General features: G+C 46.6%; 1 long non-coding RNA gene across 1 annotated transcript; it reads left to right on the top strand.

The window, feature by feature from the left end:
* Window positions 1–9,820: 9,820 nt before the first annotated feature.
* LOC107117751 lies at window positions 9,821–18,772 on the top strand. The gene is made up of 3 exons (XR_001482742.1): window positions 9,821–9,913; window positions 16,838–16,911; window positions 18,757–18,772. It is a non-coding gene; the product is annotated as an uncharacterized LOC107117751 (long non-coding RNA).

Genomic DNA, 18,772 nt, shown 5'->3' with positions numbered 1-18,772 from the left:
GGGCTTCCTTTGTGTCTTGCTCCCCCTTCCCCTGAACAGGAGGAAGTTCAGGACAGCTTTTTGCGCAGGGAAGTCCAGGGACGCTCTTGGGGAGGACATTGTGCTGAGTGACAAATGCGCAGCTCGAAAGGGAGTTTGGGTTGCGGAAGCAAGAACACGGGCAAGCCCCCAAAGAGAGCATGTGCAGTGAAGCGGTTCATTTCGGTTCAGAGCGTTGAAACAGTAGCTGGGAAACAAAGGTTCAAATCCCCACTTGGCCTTGGAAGCTGGCTGGGTGACCTTGGGTCAGTCTCTAACGCTCACCCTAGCCTACCTCGCAGGGTTGTTGTGAGGATAAAATGGAGGACAGGACAGTGATGTGAGCTGCTTCGGGATCATCATTGTGGAGAAAGGCTTGGGTATAAATGAAATCAATAAAATAAGTCAGTCAATCAGTCAGTTCCTTTATTGGCATAAATGAAAATCGAACAAAACCAGTATCTAAATATACAGAATACGATCAAAAGCAATCAGGTCTCCAGAACTTTAATCTTATATTCCATGATCCTCATAGCAGTCAGAAGAAACCTCGCTACTGAGTGGGTAATAGGGGAACACTGATCCGATAAGAGAAGGGAAACAAGCCTCACTTCTGGGAGGCTATGTCCGTTATGCAAAATAGGGCTAATTAAGACAATTTTGATATAAACAAGTGAAATATTGCAGTATAGTGATTTACTGCCACTCATCTATTGCAAATTTTGATAGAACTGGGGAGAAAGGCAAGGAATGAAATAAATAAATAAGTAAAACACGTAAGCCGTATGCCAAATCCCTCTAACCACCTCTTTACCCTCTGCCAGGACAGCTTTGTTCATCTGAGCAGGGCGTTTTGCAGGTGCCACCCTGCAAGGGCCACCTTGCAAATGGGCAAAATCAACAGCTACCTGTTCACTTGAGTGCTCCACTGTGGCTCCCACATCATGGAATGGCCTGCCTGATAAAGCCAGGAAGGCTCCTGAAGGGACTGGCTTCCCCCAAAATGTACAAAACTGAATGATTCAGGAGGCCTTTTTAACACAGGGAATAGGCTGTACTGTCATGTAATGGTTCAGGAAGATGCTTAACAAAGGGACTGGCTTCTTCCGCTGCACTCTGTAGTAAGTATGCTCCTGTGATGTGATTTCTGCCTTGCCTAATGTGTCTTGTTTAAATGCTCATGCTTTGTTTCACGTTTGCTTTAGCTCTGTCTCCGATTTCTGCAATCCAAACCCTATTGCACAGTTTTATTGGATGCCTCACGCTGTTGATTGTATCTGATTTACACTATGTATTCCAGCTTGAGTCTCCGTAAGAAAGGTGGACTATAAGTAATGTAAATAAATACATTGAAAAATCCAGCAAAAATGGAGTACCCTGGGCAGCGTAATGGCTCTCTTGAGATTCCTTTCTAGGAACAGGAAAGATTTCTGGTCCCTTAAGATATAACATTTGTTAAAGCGTGCACTTTCTAGCAACAGAGCTAGAACAACCACAAAACAGAGTCCCGCTCTCTTGTCTTATTCCAGCCCGCGGGGGGTGGGGTGGGGGGTCCACCTGCTATCCGTTTCACCCATAAAACCCTAGAGAGACAAAGAGGTTTCTCCTTGCCTGTTCCAGAAGCCAAACTGTTGGAATTGCAAGTTGCTTACACTTCAGTCATTACAGAGTTAAATGTTGTTTGTTAGGAAACAGGATGTTATGTTACATAATGTATTCAACGGCGGGAAAGTTTGTGGGAGTTGTTTATCCTAATGAAGTGACCTGTAACCTTTGATCTAGCATTAATGTATTCACAAGGTTTATGGCCCTTTGTGTGAACCAAAGAGGAAGTTCTGTTCTAGAAGCCAAGACAGAAAGATGTAGCTGTTAGCATATAGTACTGGGAGTAACTAAGCGGTGGAAAGCTAGTCACAGTGAGGCTGATAAAACAGAACACAGGCTATGGCAAATAAAATGCAAGTCTGTGGTCAGGCATGCAAAAAGGGAATATGAGGAGCATATAGCAAAAAATGTAAAGACCAACAATAAAACTTTCTTCAAATACATTAGAAACAGGAAACCAGCCAGGGAGGCAGTGGGGCCCTTGGATGACCAAGGGGTAAAAGGAGTACTGAAGGATGATAGGGAAATGGCTGAGAAGCTAAATGCATTTTTTGCCTCCGTCTTCACTGTGGAAGATGAGAGGTGCTTGCCCACTCCAGAGCCGCTGAGTTCGGGAGGGGTGTTGAAAGACCTGAGTCAGATTGAGGTGACGAGAGAGGAGGTCCTAAAACTGATAAACAACTTAAAAACTGATAAATCACCAGGCCCAGATGGCATACATCCAAGAGTTCTGAAAGAACTCAATTGTGAACTTGTGGATCTCCTGACAAAAATATGTAATCTCTCCTTAAAATCAGCCTCCATTCCTGAGGACTGGAAGGTAGCTAATGTCACTCCCATCTTTAAAAAGGGTTCCAGAGGAGATCCGGGAAATTACAGGCCTGTCAGTCTGACGTCGATACCGGGTAAATTGGTGGAAACCATTATTAAGGAAAGAATTAGTAGGCACATAGATGAACAAAACCTATTGAGGCAGACTCAACATGGGTTCTGTAAGGGAAGATCTTGTCTCACTAACCTGTTAATGTTCTTTGAGGGGGTGAACAAACATGTGGACAAGGGGGATCCAATAGATATTGTTTACCTTGACTTCCAGAAAGCTTTTGATAAAGTTCCTCATCAAAGGCTCCTAAGCAAGCTCAAAAATCATGGGATAAAAGGACAAGTCCTTTTATGGATCAAAAACTGGCTAATTAATAGAAAACAGAGAGTGAGTATAAATGGGCAGTTCTCCCAGTGGAGGGGTGTAAGCAGTGGGGTACCACAGGGATCAGTACTTGGTCCACTGCTTTTTAACTTGTTCATTAATGATTTGGAGTTGGGAGTAAGCAGTGAAGTGGCTAAATTTGCGGATGATACGAAGTTGTTCAGGGTGGTGAAAACCAGTGAGGATTGTGAGGCACTCCAAAGGGATCTGTCAAAGTTGGGCGAGTGGGCGTCAACATGGCAAATGGGGTTCAATGTGGCCAAGTGCAAGGTGATGCACATTGGAGCCAAAAATCCTAACTATAAATACACGTTGATGGGGTCTGAACTGGCAGAGACAGATCAAGAGAGAGATCTTGGAGTTGTAGTAGATAACTCACTGAAAATGTCGAGACAGTGTGTGACTGCAATAAAGAAGGCCAATGCTATGCTGGGGATTATTAGGAAGGGTATTGTAAACAGATCAGCCAATATCATAATGCCGCTATATAAATCAATGGTGCGACCTCATCTGGAATACTGTGTGCAATTCTGGTCACCACACCTTAAAAAGGATATTATAGCTTTGGAAAAAGTGCAGAAAAGAGCAACTCGAATGATAAAAGGGTTGGAACACTTTCCCTATGAGGAACGGTTAAGGCGCTTAGGGCTCTTTAGCTTGGAGAAACGACGACTGAGGGGTGACATGATTGAGGTTTATAAGATTATGCATGGGAAAGAGCAGGTAGAGAAAGAGGTACTTTTCTCCCTTTCTCACAATACAAGAACCCGTGGGCACTCCATGAAATTGCTGAGCGGTCGGGTTAGAACGGATAAAAGGAAGTACTTCTTCACCCAAAGAGTGATTAACACTTGGAATTCACTGCCACAGGAAGTGGTGGCAGCTACAAGCATGGACGGCTTCAAAAGGGAATTAGATAAGCATATGGAGCAGAGGTCCATCAGTGGCTATTAGCCACAAGGTATAGATAGGGACTCTTCAGTCGCACAGTCGAGTCCGACTCTTCGCGACCCCATGGATCATCTCCCGCCAGGCCCTCCTGTCTTCCGCCGTCCTCTGAAGTTGGCTCAATTTCATGTTCGTTGCATCGATGACACTGTCTAACCATCTCATCCTTTGCCGTCCCCGTCTTCTTTGACCTTCAATCTTTCCCAGCATCAGGGTCTTCTCCAGGGAGTGCTCCCTTCTCATTTGGTGGCCAAAGTATTTGAGCTTCAGTTTCATTATCTGGCCTTCTAGGGAACAGTCAGGGTTGATTTCTTTTAGGATTGACTGATTTGATCTTTTTGCAGTCCAAGAGACTCTCAAGAGTCTTCTCCAGCACCATAGTTCAAAAGAATCTATTCTTCGGCGCTCGGCCTTCCTTATAGTCCAACTCTCGCAGCCATACATGACTACTGGGAATACCATTGCTTTGACCATGCGGACTTTTGTTGGCAGGGTGATGTCTCTACTTTTTATCATGCTGTTTAGGTTCGCCATCGCTTTCCTCCCAAGGAGCAGGCGTCTTTTAATTTCATGGCTGCAGTCACAGTCTGCGGTGATCATGTTTTATTTTATTTTATAGTAAAGATATTTTTCTTTTACGAAGTGTATGCTCTTGTGTTTGCAATACTGCAATACACCCATCGACCCTGAATCAAAGAATCCCAACACAAACTTATAACAGGGTCCTCCCTGGGACACGTTGGTGCCACAAGTCAAAAATGTTCCCTTTGGTCTGGAATATTTCCCTTTGGGCTTGGTGGAGAGTATGGTGTGTGCAGTGTGTGAACCTTTCTGTGTGTGGGGGGGGGGAGTGTTTTTTACAGGACCGTGTACCAGGATGGCAAATATGCAATCCATCACTCCGAAGAGTGTAGTAAGGTGGTCATGTTAACAAATCTTGGCGGCGGCGGGGGGGGGGGGCAGCCTCCATGATATGGGAGGCCCACTGCTGTGTGAACACAGCTATGGAACCAGGGTGGCAGTAGTGTCTGGAGTAACACTGACATTTTTATCAAGGATCAGATCCTGCAACAAACCCAGATACCAACTCTGTCCCCACATCCACCAAGGAAGGGTCTAATTACCACCATCTACTCGCTCCTCCACTAGCATAATATCCTCTGTCATGTGTCCACAGTACCCTTCTGCTTTCTACACAGGGCATACATGGCAGTCCCTCTGCAAAGCAAAACAAAAAGAGACATTAAATCTTCAATTTAATCTGACATTTAAAAATGGCAGCATTAGAAACTCATGAGGGTCTTTTGCAGTCTGGCAGGACACAGTATCGCAATTTCCCTGCAAATGAACTTCAAAGGGAGACTCCAGCGTGAAACTGCTGAATTAGAATTGATCAAGTATGACACTGTCTCAAGATTAAGAAGGCTTAACAAGGACTCCAAATTCCTCGGTTTAGCAAAATTAGGAAAGCAGCATTATGACTAGTTATTGCTATCATAGAAATGTTAACTTTGCCTCATTAAATTTGAATATCACATAATTACACCTCAACTGGTGTTCCCTGTCTCTCTTGATCCTTTGACTCTGCTACTTACAGTTTCTTTTTTATCCCTTAAGAGAGAGCCACTGCATACATCTGTTGGTGCTCAAGCCCGTTGAAAACCCGTGCTAGATTATAAACTTGTTAGCTCCACAAGACTTCTGTAGTGGCCAGAGTGTCAGACCAGAATCTGAGAATCAAGGCATTTTGGGTGACCTTGAAACTGTAACTCTCTCAGCCTAACCTACCTCACAGGGGTGTTGTGAATATAAAATAAGAGAAAACCATGGAAATAACCCTGAGCTTGGAGGAAGGGTGGGATTTGTAAGGTAAAGGCTAGGAAGGTAGATTATGCCCAGGTGACACAGACATGGGGAAAAGAACCAGCGCTATGAAAATCTGGTTGGTAGAACCAGAGCCTTAGTTAGCAACTAGTTTGCAACCGACGTTTCGATTTCAGCGAGAACTGAACGTTGCCTCCAGCCAGGGATCCATGCCCAGGTGAGAGAATCCACAGGCCAGGGTCTCTTTGCTTCTCTCCTCCCACTTCACGCACACATCCTCCACTGAATCTCCTGTGTGTGAGTCAAGGAAGAAACAAGAGGGAATGACAAGGGAGATGCAGAAGGGCTCCTAATTGATTAATTATCTAATTATCGTATGGCATTGTGTGTAGAACAGCCAGGAGCAGTGTTCCCTCTAAGAGGAGTTAGTGTGAGCTAGCTCACAGTTTTTTAGCCTCCGGCTCACACATTTTTGTTTCAGCTCAGGAAGGATGGCTCCAGAGCAAACTAACTGATGCAGCAGCCAAATCGCTCGCTCACAACTTTAATGCCAGTAGCTCGCAAGGTAGACTTTGCTCATAAGACTCCACAGTTTAGAGGGAGCATTGGCCAGGAGATCCGAAGATTGTCTGGCAGCCACAAGTTCTAGCTCTTAGCATTGTGCTGGTGGCAAGCTAGACTTGTTCTCAGGGGCTGAGAGAGCTCTGAGAGGACCTTGACTGACTCAAGGTCACCCAGCTGGCTGCATGTGGAGAAGGAGTGTGGAATCAAACCCGGTTCTCCAGATTAGAGTCCACCGCTCTTAACCACTACACCAAAGGGCTCCTTACTAAGCTTCTCGAGCTATTAATATGGGGAGGAATTCAAGAACTCTTCCGTCTCACATGGGAGAAAGCAGCTGAGCTACCTAATGTGTATGTGTGTGTGTGCGAGGGTGTGTGTGTGTGTCATTGGGACCAGAAGTGACCAGATGGGAAAATCCTGTGAGCCAGATTAAGCTCCTCAACTGCCCAATCCTATATAAATGGATCTGTCTGGATTGGGGTTTTCCATTAGGCATCCCCTGCCAGAAACCCAATCTGCTCTCAGTCTCATCTTGTACTATTCTGCACAAAAAGCTCATCACCACTATGACTGCTGCGGGTTGGGGGTGGGTGGGTTATGGAGGAATTCCAGGTTTGTGAGGCCTGCAGGATATATAGATTCCAGATGGGTACAAACATGTGAACACACGTGTAGCTACTTCAGTCTGAGTCACACTGCTGACTGGCGGTGGCTTTCCAGAGTCTCAGAGCCTTTCACATCCCCTGCTGTCTGAACCTTTTGCCTGGAGGTGCAGGAGATTGAACCTGGGACCTTCTGCATGCCAAGCAGGTGCTCCACCACTGTGCGCCCCTCCCCATAACTGTGTTAGTCTGTACTGAAGCGGCAAAATAAAACTAGGATCAAATATTTGAGCGTCAGACCTAATTTGTGTTCAGCTCTAAGGTGCCAATGGACTCCTGGTTTGTTTTAGACTCTACAGCAGGGATGCAGGGGAAACACTCTCCCCCTGGTGACAGTAAGTAATGCCTTGGCTCAGCAACCTATTGGTAAGAACAGCTCTAATAATCACAGATCCATCTTCTCATTTGGTAGTGCGGGAAATGGGGAGGGACTGTGGCTCAGTGGAAGAGTCTCTGCTTTGCATGCAGAAGGTCCCAGGTTCAATCCCCCGGCATCATCAGCTGAAAGGATCAGGTAATGGGTGATGTGAAAGACCTCTGCCTGAGAGACCCTGGAGAGCTGCTGCCAGTCTGTGTAAACAATGGTCTGATTCTGTATAAGGCAGCTTCATGTGCGTATTCATGCGTGATTTAGCATGTGCTCAGAGGCATTGTGATGGTGATTGTTAGGAAAATGTTAGGACAGGCAGAGTATGTGCAGAAATAGGTCGAGAATATTTCAGTGGCATCTGGGAATGGAATACATTTCTGCGTGTCCAGTCCTTGTAGTCCCCCAGTGCCAGAAGCAGCACAGATTCAAGGGTTGCCAGCTCCAGCTGGAGAAATGGTCTGGAGATTTGCAGGTAGAGTCTGGGGGGGGCGGGATCTCAGGGTGGTATAATGCCACGGCGTCCACCTTCCAAAGCAGCCACTTTCTCCAGGGAAACGTATCTCTGTTTTCTGGAGATCAACTCTAACACCAGGAGATCTCCCATCAGTGCCCTGGCAACCCTAGGTACAGCAACAGTGTGCAGTGCTTATGGTGTATTCTTACAAGAGAAAAGAACTGAACTGGGATGTTCCCTGGTGACCTCAGCCCTTAAGAATCCAGCTGGCTTCTTACCCCATAGAAGCATATTCTGTTTCTTTGACAGCTGCCATTTGGGAAACAATGTTGGGAGAGAGGACAGATGATGATGCATGACTATCACAGAGGGAGCAGAAGAGGTCCACCTGCAGACGAGATTGTGGTTTCTGTATAGGATGGGGTCCTGGCTCAGTGGGAGATCGTCTGCTTGGCAGATTCTGCCCAGTATCTCCAGTTTAATAACATTAGGTAGCCAGTGATGGGATAGGCATCAGCCACAGACCTGGGAGAGCTGCTCTCCGTCAGAGCAGACAGGACTGTATGTGATAGATCAAGGGTCTGATTTGCTATAAGGCAGCTCTTGTGTTCATACTCGGGGAACTCCTTAGCTATACAGAAAACGTAGTTTGGCCCCGGTCACACGGCAAAGTTGCCGCGGGAGAGGCACGGATGGTGGGCGGATTATCTGGACGCAATCACACCCCAACATCTGGGAAGCGGAGCACACTGGTGGCTTACCGCCGACAATGCGCCTTAAAAAACTAGTACCTCCAAGGTACTAGTAAACGTTTGCCACGGGCTGCCTCCAGACACCCGTGGTGTGATCGCGCCAGTGCGTAGCATTCCCCTCCGGTCCCTCGTTTACCTGCCGGCGCCGAGGGAAGGACCCGTGGTGTGCCGCTGGTGCGTCTGATCGTGTCATCGTGCATCAAACTGCGCCGGGGCAATTAGCCACACCTCCCCCCCCCCAATATCCGGCCTGTGTGACCAGGGCTATAGTAACTTATATTTAGGGTCACTCCTGTGTCATGTTGAGGCCTGAGCATGCTCCTTGTGACTCCTTGCTGGCCTCCCACTTGTTGTTCTCTGGTGAGTATTTTGTGTGTGTTTATGCCCGGAAGTCATGGTGGGGCTCCGACGTTTCAGAGAAGTGGCTTGCTATTGCCTGCCTCTGCGTCCCAGCCCTGGTATTCCTTGGAGGTCTTCCATTCATGTACTTGCCAGGGTTGGCCCTACTTAGCTTCCAAGATCTGACGAGACTGGGCTTGCCTGGGCTAGGTAGGTCAGGGCATGGCCTCCCACTTGTACTGATTGACGGTCTTTATTTTGTTGGTACCTTAGAGATAAGAGAGTAGGGTTTTTGCATGCCCTGCATACATTTTTAAAAGGCACACACCACCCTGCAAGGGCCAACGAGCACTGAGCACATTCTCCTGAAATGTTTCAAGCAATTCAGATGAAGGGGGAAACACACAAAGGGCAGTTGTGAAACTGATTTGCTGAAGTCCCTCAGAGTAGCTTTGTTAGTCCACTGCGGAGTCTCCTGGCACCTGAAAGACAAGAGTGTTGTGTTGTTGTTTTTTAATTCCAGCATAAATCTCTCGGACTGGGGCCACAACATTGCATCACATGAAGTGAGTTGTGTGGTCCACGAAGGTTTATGCTGGAATAAAACCTAGTCAGTCTTTAAGGTGTCGCAAACATTTATGATATTCTGGAACTGGGGAATGAATTTCGCGACCCTTTATTACCACCACCCCGCGTGCGTACATAAATATGCTCCTGGCGTGACCTCTGGCTTTGCTCCCAGACGAAATTTAAATTGTGCTAGGGGAACATAGTCACTGAAGAATTCACACCTGGGCGCATAAGCGATCCTACGGACACTTCCGTGCGTGCAAGCCCCACTGAAATCACTGGGACTTATTTACGAGGAAACATTCTTCGGATCCGGTGGAAAATGCCGGTCCTGCGAGAATCCGCGAGTTCCCCGCGCAGCATAATAGTGCAAGAGGCCTAGGAAGCTCAGCCTAATTTGCAGTACCACCACCACGCCAAGCAGGTGGCGCTGTGGCACATGTACCTCGCCGTTCTCGTTAGTGTGACGGACGCACCCGCCGCCTCGCTCTCCATTATATGACCTTTCCGTGTCTCTCGCGGATGTCGCATCAGTCGTCCTTCCGCTGGCGCATGCGCGAACCGTGGCCCGCCTCTCGCTAGCTTCCCCCAGAGCAGCAGGTAGGGTCGCGGAGTCCGGGCTTGGAGGAGCCTAGGAAGGTCCTTTTTCTTCCCTTCTCAAGCCTCGCGCTTCCCTATCTGTCTCTTCCGTTCTGGTGCTTCCCGGCACAAAAAGGACGAATTGCGGGGTCTAGAGAAGCATGCCTCTGTTGGCGGGGTGAGGAGGAGGTGGAGCCTGTGGCGGGCGTGGCCAACCTTGGGAACGTTCTTGGACGGTGGGCGGAGCTGGACCTCAAGGTTCTTTTTCCGACGGAAGCCTGTGAGGTCCAGCATTATCCCTAACCAGTGTCTTTATGGCACAGCTGTTACTCCATTTATACTGTTACAGTGTATAGCAAGGATGATGCACCTATAGAAGGTCGTCTTTAAGCAAATGCATCATTCATTTATTTTATCTGTTCTGTGCATTTGTGTCCTGCTTTTCTTTCCTCGTAATGTAAGGTGGCTTATTTAGGATTCCTGGGAGACCTTCCATCCAGGCAGTGATGAGACCCAGACCTCTAGCTGCAGCAGGTTGTTGTAACATGTAACCCCCCAGCTGCAACTTTTGGTACTTTAATGCTGTCCACGAAAGGTTGGCCCTTTTCTCAACCCTTTACAGTAGACTGAAAGGTAGAAATCAAACAAGTGGAGCTTTTACAAGTGAGGAGATAAAGTGCCTTTCACACCATCCCTTCATATTCCTCCTTTTCTCCTTCTGGTTCATGCATGGAGGAAGAATGAGCTAAGGGGCGTTGGTGAGTTAGGCTGCACTAGTGCAGGAAGTGAATTCTGGCTTGTCATGTTCCTTTGCTTATTAAATAAAGACATGCAAAATGAAAACTAGCAAAACAGAAAGGTTCTGCCCCCTAGTTTGCTGTGCTGGTTTTCATCTTGCAGGGCGTTTCTTGGCCTGTGCCTTGGGAGATAGGATGAGGGGCCATAAGTAGCTTTGTCTCCACGTTCTTCTCTCGAATGTTTTAGATAATATATATTTCGGTTTGACTTCTATACCCTTTACCAGATGCTATAGAGGCAGTTCTCTGTTGGAGCTTGCATTGCTAAGTATTTCCATTTATGCCATTCCAGTGTCTTTTGATGAGCCTCAAAGCACCTAGTGCAAGGGGAAGCAAGCTCCATAGCCTCCACAGCTCTGGGGGAGAAACACATGTGGAGCAAAGGTACAGGATGCAAGCCTTAGATATTTATCCTGCCCTATTTTGGAAACTTGGATTAAGGTTACACACATATTGCCACCACAGGCTGCAGTTATACAAACAAATTGTTACGACATTTACATGAAATCCTCTTTATGAATTTGGGTGGCTTTTTCTGGGTCAACATAGGGTCAGCTTTCTGGTTTACAGAGCCTTGCTCCTATGGTTTTAACTGAAGCTTGTCCAGCAGAACTGAGAAGGTGGATCTGTAGATCAAGCTGTTCTTGAAAACACAGGAGCAGTTCAGTCTGATAAACTGGCAACCAAGTGTTGACTAGGTCTCCCTACTATGATTGTATGGTTAAGGGGCTATTTGCTTGGCATGCAAAAGGTCACTGGTCCAATCCCTGGTATTTCCAGTTAAAAAGAACAGGTAGCATGTGAGACTGAGACCCCCAGGAAGCGGCTTCCAATTAGAGAAGGCAGTCCTTGATGGACCAGCAGGCTCACTGAGTATAAGGTGACTTCACTGTTATGTGCCGTAGAAAATGCTGCCAATGCAAGGCTCTTTATTAGAATTTTTCTTGTTTTATTCTGCTTTAAGAAGCAACTTGAAAGAATTCTTACCCTCTAGTTAATGGCTAAGCTGCCTTGTGCAGTTGGGAAGAATTTCAGAAACTTTCACAGAGGCAGATCTCTTCTGAAAGAGGCTGAAGAGACAGAAGATAAGTGAGGTCAGGCGTGGCCTTGAGTTGCAGCAGAATAGGGGAAAAGCACCACAGTGCTATCACCATCTGGAATGTCTTCAATGACTGTAAAAAAGTTGTAGGTAACTGCTGGTACAAAGCAAAATGAAAAGAGTAAGATGCTAAAAACCATAAATAAGAAGACAAAATAGATCCAAAAACAAAAGCTGCATAATTCCTTTTATCCGGACCAGCCAAAATGACACAAAAGCGGTGTGCAATATTTAGAGCTCTCTAGAATGCGTAACCAGGTTGGTATAAAAAGCATGGCAGAAGCAGGTCATGAGAAGGTGTTTAAGATCATAACCTGAGATATCTGCTTTCTTCCCCCTCTGCCCCCCTTTCTTTGCAACATGCAGCCTGGTGAAGAGTTCTGGAGAATTCAAAAGCTTGCAGTGTTTTATGTCACTTGGGTTGGTGCTAATGAATGGTAGCCTGTGGCTTTGGTTTTTGGATTCATTTCATTTGAGAGGTAGAAAACTGTCCCTGAAATAACTGGTATTGGTAGAGCAGGAGTCCCTAACTTTTTTGAACCTCCGGGCACCTTTGGAATTCTGACACAGCATCGGGGGTACAGCTGTAGCAGGAGGTGGAGCCAGCCACAAAATGGCTGCTGCAGCTTACTTTCAGACACAAAGTGAAGTTCTTTGTGCTGTGGTGGCAGCTACTGCCAAAGCATTGTTTTTAAAAAATCTAACAGCCAATCAGAAGTCTTACTGGGCAAAAGCCCCAGCTGGTCCTGCCGACTTTCTAAAAATACTTGGTGGGCACCAGGAAAGATGTCAGCGGGTGCTATGGTGCCCCCGAGCACCATGTTGGGGACTCCTGTGGGAGAGGCTGAAAAGGACTGTGAACAGGTTTGCCAGCTCCAGGTTGGGAAATACTTGGAGATTTGCGGGGTGGAGCCTGAGGAAGGTGGGGTTTGGGAATGGGAGAAACATCAGAAGGGTATAATGCCATACCATAGAGTCTGGCTTCCAAAGTGGCCATTTTCTATAGGTGAACTGATCGCTCTCTCCTGGAGATTAGTTATAATTCTAGGAGATCTTCAGCCACCACCTGGAGGTTGGCCGTTCTAACTGTGGAGCTCTGTGAGCTACCAGCTCTACTGAATAAGCATCTGAAGGCCAGTTTGGCATGTGCACTGGGGGGTAGGGGAATGCGTATGAAGAGCCTGTGAACGTTTTGTTATGAATCGCTCCAAGGAATGAGGGGATAGTTTCATGACCCTTGGGATAATGGTGTTTAGCCTCTGGAATCTGTGTGTTTTGCAAAGGTGAATGGTCTGAAGTTTGATATAGGTTTATCAGTCACTTTGACTTTTGAGTTCTCCTGTTACTTAGTTGGCTTCCAGACAACCAATGGTTTAGCACAACGTGGATAGACTTTACCAACAACTGAGGCAATATGTGGCAGACCAGTCTGGTCATGTAGTGGCTGAACCCCTGCTTTACAGGCCTCTTCTGCATGCACTTAGGGTCACCACATCAATCGCTGCTTGTCACAACCGAGCTGATGCTAACTTAAAAAAAAACCTCATATGGTGCTTTCATGGAACTATGGCACTGTATTAGAATTCTGGCAGAAGAGCCTTTGTTTGACTGCCCCCCGTATCAAAATTCCCTATATGTGAAAAGATTTTTCCTGGCTTTCTCCCAGTCATGCTAACTTTCCATATGCAGGGAGTTTGATATGGGGGAGTGTTCCAAAATTGCTACTTGCATCCTGAAAAGGTTTGAACCTGCAAAGACTGCCACATTTGTGTGTGGTGCTTGTGTGTTTTAAAATATATGAATCAGCTTTTGCTGTGTATCTGTATTGTTCTGCAGCAATGCTTCAGTCACATGAAGCAATATAAGAAGATACCCATTGGATCGGACTAAAGGTCCAGTCTTCACTTTCCCAGGGTGACTAACCAGGATCCCTTCAGGAAGCCCAAAAGTAGGGCATGAAGGCTCCTCATATATGTGTGCATACACGCGCACACACACACACACACAGAGGAGGTATTGAGGGATAGACTGCCTTAGCGCCTGGAGGTTCCCCCTTTAGCCATCATGGATATTGATAGACCAATCCTCCATGAATTTATCTAGTCCCCTTTTAAAGCAATCCAAACTAGTGGTTGTTACTATATCCTATGGTGATGAATTCCATGAATTAATTGTTTACTATGTGAGGAAGTAATTCCTTTTACCTATCCTGAATTAATTGTCCTTTGGTTTCATTGGGCGAACCTGCAGGTGTTAGCACAGAGGGAACTGTTCCTTTCTTGTCAATTTGTCTATACTGTTATGCTCAAGGGCACATAAAGTCTCTCTCTTAGAAAAAGCAGCTTTCTTTTCCTTTAGGGCTTGTGCTGCTCTAGAAGCATGAACTAAGCATTGCAAAATGTATGGCTTGTGTTGAACATAGCAATTGCCTTGACAGCCCTCTCTGATTGACCCCAGCATTGGCAGGTACACTGTCTTTCACAGTGGAGGTTTGTTTTAGGTATCCTGGCTGATGATCAGTCTCTTCTTCTGTAGTAAAGTCTAATCCTTTTTAAAAGATGACAGTCCCCGATGGATAGCCATGTTCGGCTGTAGCAGCAAAATAAAAGCGGAATCCAGTGGCACTTCAGAGGTTAACAAAATTTATTTCGACTTAAGCTTTCATTAGTCTTTTATCATATTATGTTTTAATCACTTAAATTGTTATACTTACATGTTGTGAGCTGCCCCAAGCCCACTTGCGGGGTAGGGCAGGATAAAAATCAAATAAATAAAAAACCCATCAGCTCTGACTCTCAGAAACCTATGTAGAGATGGTTTTATTTTCCTTCTTTAAAGCTCACCTAGCTATTTGCATTGTCTTATTTAGTGGCAGTGAGTTCCAGAAGTTAACTGCTGAGGTTGTCCTACTCCACTAGTGGCTAGTATTGACTTCAGGATAGGTTGGAGACCAGCATGGTCTACATTATCCTTCACATGCACAAACCATGGGGACCAAATGTGCTTCATCTGTGTATCATCCCCATAAGAAGAGGTCAGTGTGCTGGCCTCTAAACCTGGGGCAGTTGTTTTCCCAAGTGGTGCTTTGTTGGAAAAAAGAAAGAAAGAAAGAAGAGTGGCCTATCAGGGCTAAAAACTAGGGCCAGTGCAGCTTCTGGTGGGCAGAGAAGGGGAGAAAGTTGTATAACCTTGAATCGAAGTCAGTATTCAATTGGCAGCCAGTGCAGTCAGTGAAGTGCCGGCTGGATGTGCGCCCGCAAAGGTGTTGCCGTCAGCAGATGCGCCGCCACATTCTACACTAGCTGCAGTTTCTGGATCACGTTCAAAGGTTGTCCCACCTAGAGTGAGTTACAGTAATCCAGCCCGGAAGTGACCATTGCGTGGATCACTGTAGCTAAGTCCTGAGGGGTGAGATAGAGAACCAGCTGCCTGATCAGGTGGAGATGGTAAAAGGCCAATCTGGCAAATGTGGTGACCTGGGCCTCCATAGAAAGTGGAGATCCAGAATCACCTCAAGACTCCTCAACCAGTGTTCCCTCTAAACTCAACTAGTGTTCCCTCTAACAGTGTTGTGAGCAGAAAGTCTGCCTCGTGAGTGAAAAAAGCTAGTAGCATTACATTTGTGAGCAAGTCTAAGTCACTTTGTCCACTGGGGAGAAAAGAGGGGCTATAAATGAAGTCAGTAAATAAACACTGGCATGGCCCGGTCTCTCCGGGTAGACTTCATGCTTCAGTTTCTGATGTGCTGCTATTCTGTGGTTGTGGGGAGACAGCTTAGATTCAATACAGAGCATTTTCTGAAGTATACCATCCATGCGCTGCTTTCAGTAGCAAGAATCCTGACTGGCTTTCTTGAGAGCTTACTCCGATTCTTTGGTCTTCTCTGAGAGGGGGTCCCCAAGTGCCCAGACTGACCATCTTCCAGAGATGATGCGAGGCCCATCTGACTTTGGTAGACATTTAAAAGGTACAAAAAGCGAAGCTGATTTTAATAGTATCTTCAGGCTTCTCTCTAGTCATCTTGGTCCTGTTTCTCGACGTTGGGCGCTTGAGGATTTGGACGAGACACAGAACCCAAAGGAGAACGCAAGCCTTGTAGGTTCTTGCTTAAGGACTGTTCAGACAAAAACTGGAATCCAGTCTGGACGTTCCAGCACCAAATCTTGGAGGATCTTGCGCAGGAATGAAAGCGTTGCCAAATTTCTTGGCCACCTGAGCACTCAGGCCTCTCGGCCAGGCATTGCCAACCTTTTTGAGCCTGTGAGCACCTTTGGAATTCTGGCACAGGGCGGTGTGGGTGCAACCACAAAATGGCTTCCATGGGAGGTGCAGACACACACACACAGAGGAAGCCCAAGTGGACAGGAGATGAGGGGTAATTTAAAAATACACCGGGTAGTAGGGGTGAGAGACAATAAAACAAACACTGTGGTAGTAGCCGCTACTACTGAAATAATGTTATTTTAATGGGCATGTCCAATCAGAGCAAGAGCCTCGCCCACTTTCTGAAAATACTTGGTGGGCACCAAATTAAATTCAGGGCTCTTTTTGTAGCAGGAACTCATTTGCATATTAGGTGACACACCCCCTAATGTAGCCAATCCTCCAAGAGCTTACAGTAGCCCCTATAAGAAGAGCTCTGTAAGCTCTTGGAGGATTGGCTACATTAGGGGTGTGTGGCCTAATATGCAAAGGAGTTCCTGCTACAAAAAGAGCCCTGGCGCACCATGGCCCCCACAGGCACCATGTTGGGGATCCCTAAGCAAGGCTTTGCTCAGCCTGTTTCCACTAACATTTACATTCTTCTGCCCTGTAGGTGTTGTGTTGTATCCTCTTTGTGCACACCGGGGAGGGGCCTTTGCATGATCTTCCAAGTTGCATATTCCTTTCATGGTGATTCTTATGACTGCCAAGCCTTGGACTGTGTCGTCTTTCGTGTACCAATCCTGCCATAAACCTTCCTACTATTATGTCTTTATATTGGCAGCAAGCAATAGAAATGTTTTGGGCACTCCTCTCCTAATGTCATGGTGTTTGGTTCTTTTCCAGCTGTTGAGTGTGGCCACCTCCCTACGTCCCTGAATATGTATACCTGTGCAAAGTTCGTCTCCGCTCCTGCCCTTGTGAGTAGCCAAGGTGGATCTTATCTGAGATATTTTTTAAAAAAATTACCCTCTTTTACGGCATTTGAAAGTATTATCTAATCTTTTCTGCTCGTGTTGGCAAGAGGGCTCAGGAGATTAGCAATTAGGAGTGTGCAATTTGGTTTCTTGACCACCTCTGCTTCCAATAATGTGTCTTCCTGTTATCAGTTGCTACTTGGCAGATGAGAGGCACCACTCTTGGGAACGGAGAAGGATGCATGTTAGATAAGAAGCATGCCCTCCTTTGTGGTCTCATTCCGGCCAGGGGAAAGATGTCAGAGGACCAAGAAAGAAAAATCAAGGGTGTCCCAGGTGTAGACTATCGCTGTCTGTGAGGATGAGAACCTTCACAGGGTAGAGGCCTAGTTTCTTTTTCACAGCCTAGAATACCATATTTATCTTTTTCCGCCTCTCAGGATGCCGTACAACTTGACAAAATAAAAACAGTCGTCAGGGGATCAGAGCAGCCCATAACAGTTTGTCAGTGCCTGGCAAACTATAAAACAGTCTAAAAAAAAAAAAGCTGATCTGAAAAATGTCCTCCAAAACAATGAAGTTTTGCAAGCTGTGGACGTGGAGGGGCCCTCCATATGTCTTTTGAGAGGCCGTTCTGCAGACCTAGCATTGCCACAGAAATCAAGCAAAGCCCTACAGGCCTGTGTTAGTGTAGTGGTTAAGATCTTGGTTTAGATTTTTTTTCTCTGCCATGGAAGCTTGCTGAGTGATGCTGGGCCAGTCACTCTCAGCCTACCCTACCTCATAGGATTGTTGTGAGCGAAAAATGGGGAAGGAGGATCCACATACACGACCTGAGCTCCTAAGAGAAAGGGGCAAGGTAAAAATGCAACTAGGTGGACAGCCAGCATCCACACCTGTCTGGGAAGAGACACGGCTGACAAATTCTGCAGGGCTGGCCTAAGATTCATACACATTCCTCACTGTTAGGGAAATTTGGGGTAGAAACAGAACTGGACTAATAGCCAGCCAAAGCTCTTCATAGGCCAGCCGAGGAGGCCTTTTTTTGAGTCTCAGGGTGCGTTCAGACGGGGGCTTTACATCGGTATAGGTGCCGGTTGCAATCGTTGTACTCACCGGCGTTCAGACGGCGAACATCTGCCTCCTGTCCCTAACCGGTGTAAAGCCCTTTACACCGTTGCACTCTGCTACTAGGTCCCCAAGTGGTGGTATCCTGAGTGCAACGGTTGTAAACGCTGTACCTCGCCATCTGATCGCTCTCCACCGTTGCACAGCTACTTCCATTCGGAAGCCTCAGGCTTCCGATTTTTGCCCGCCTTTTTTTTTTTTAAGGACGGCGATATGCGCTTGGGCGAAGCTTCGCCCTGCCATTTGTATTTTAAAAAAAGAAAAGGGCCTTACTGTAGCGTTTCGGAGGCGTCCGGGACCTCCGGGAGGCTACTGTGCTCTTTAAACTTTAAAGGTAAGTCCTTACCTTTAAAGTTTAAATGTACGACAGGGTTTTTTGCGCATGCGCGAAGATTGCCATTCTATGGATGGCTGCCTATGCGCAAACTAAGTAAAAAAAACCCCCAAAGACGAGTGTGGGCGGGCGTATTGCAATGGCTTCCACTGTGAGGGAGGTAAGTGTGATCGCGTTTCTGCTGGCATAAACTGCACCGGTTCCAACTGGTACAGTTTATGCCGGCAGAAACGCCCTGTCTGAACGCACCCTCTGTGTCACAGTTGTTTCTAGTATCTATCGACTGCTTCTAATAATTAAAACTAGTGTGTGTTTGCCCAAACAAATCCATGCTGCTGGAAAGGGGTCTCAGCTATGTGTCTTTAGCTTACGTTTTCTCCCTGCAGGTGAAGAACAGTTCCC

The sequence above is a fragment of the Gekko japonicus genome, unplaced genomic scaffold (genome assembly GCF_001447785.1).
Source record: "Gekko japonicus isolate JY-2015 unplaced genomic scaffold, Gekko_japonicus_V1.1 scaffold3395, whole genome shotgun sequence".
Classification (NCBI taxonomy): Eukaryota; Metazoa; Chordata; class Lepidosauria; order Squamata; family Gekkonidae; genus Gekko; species Gekko japonicus.
The sequence above is the reverse complement of the archived record's forward strand: the minus strand, read 5'-3'. Positions and strand labels throughout refer to the sequence as shown.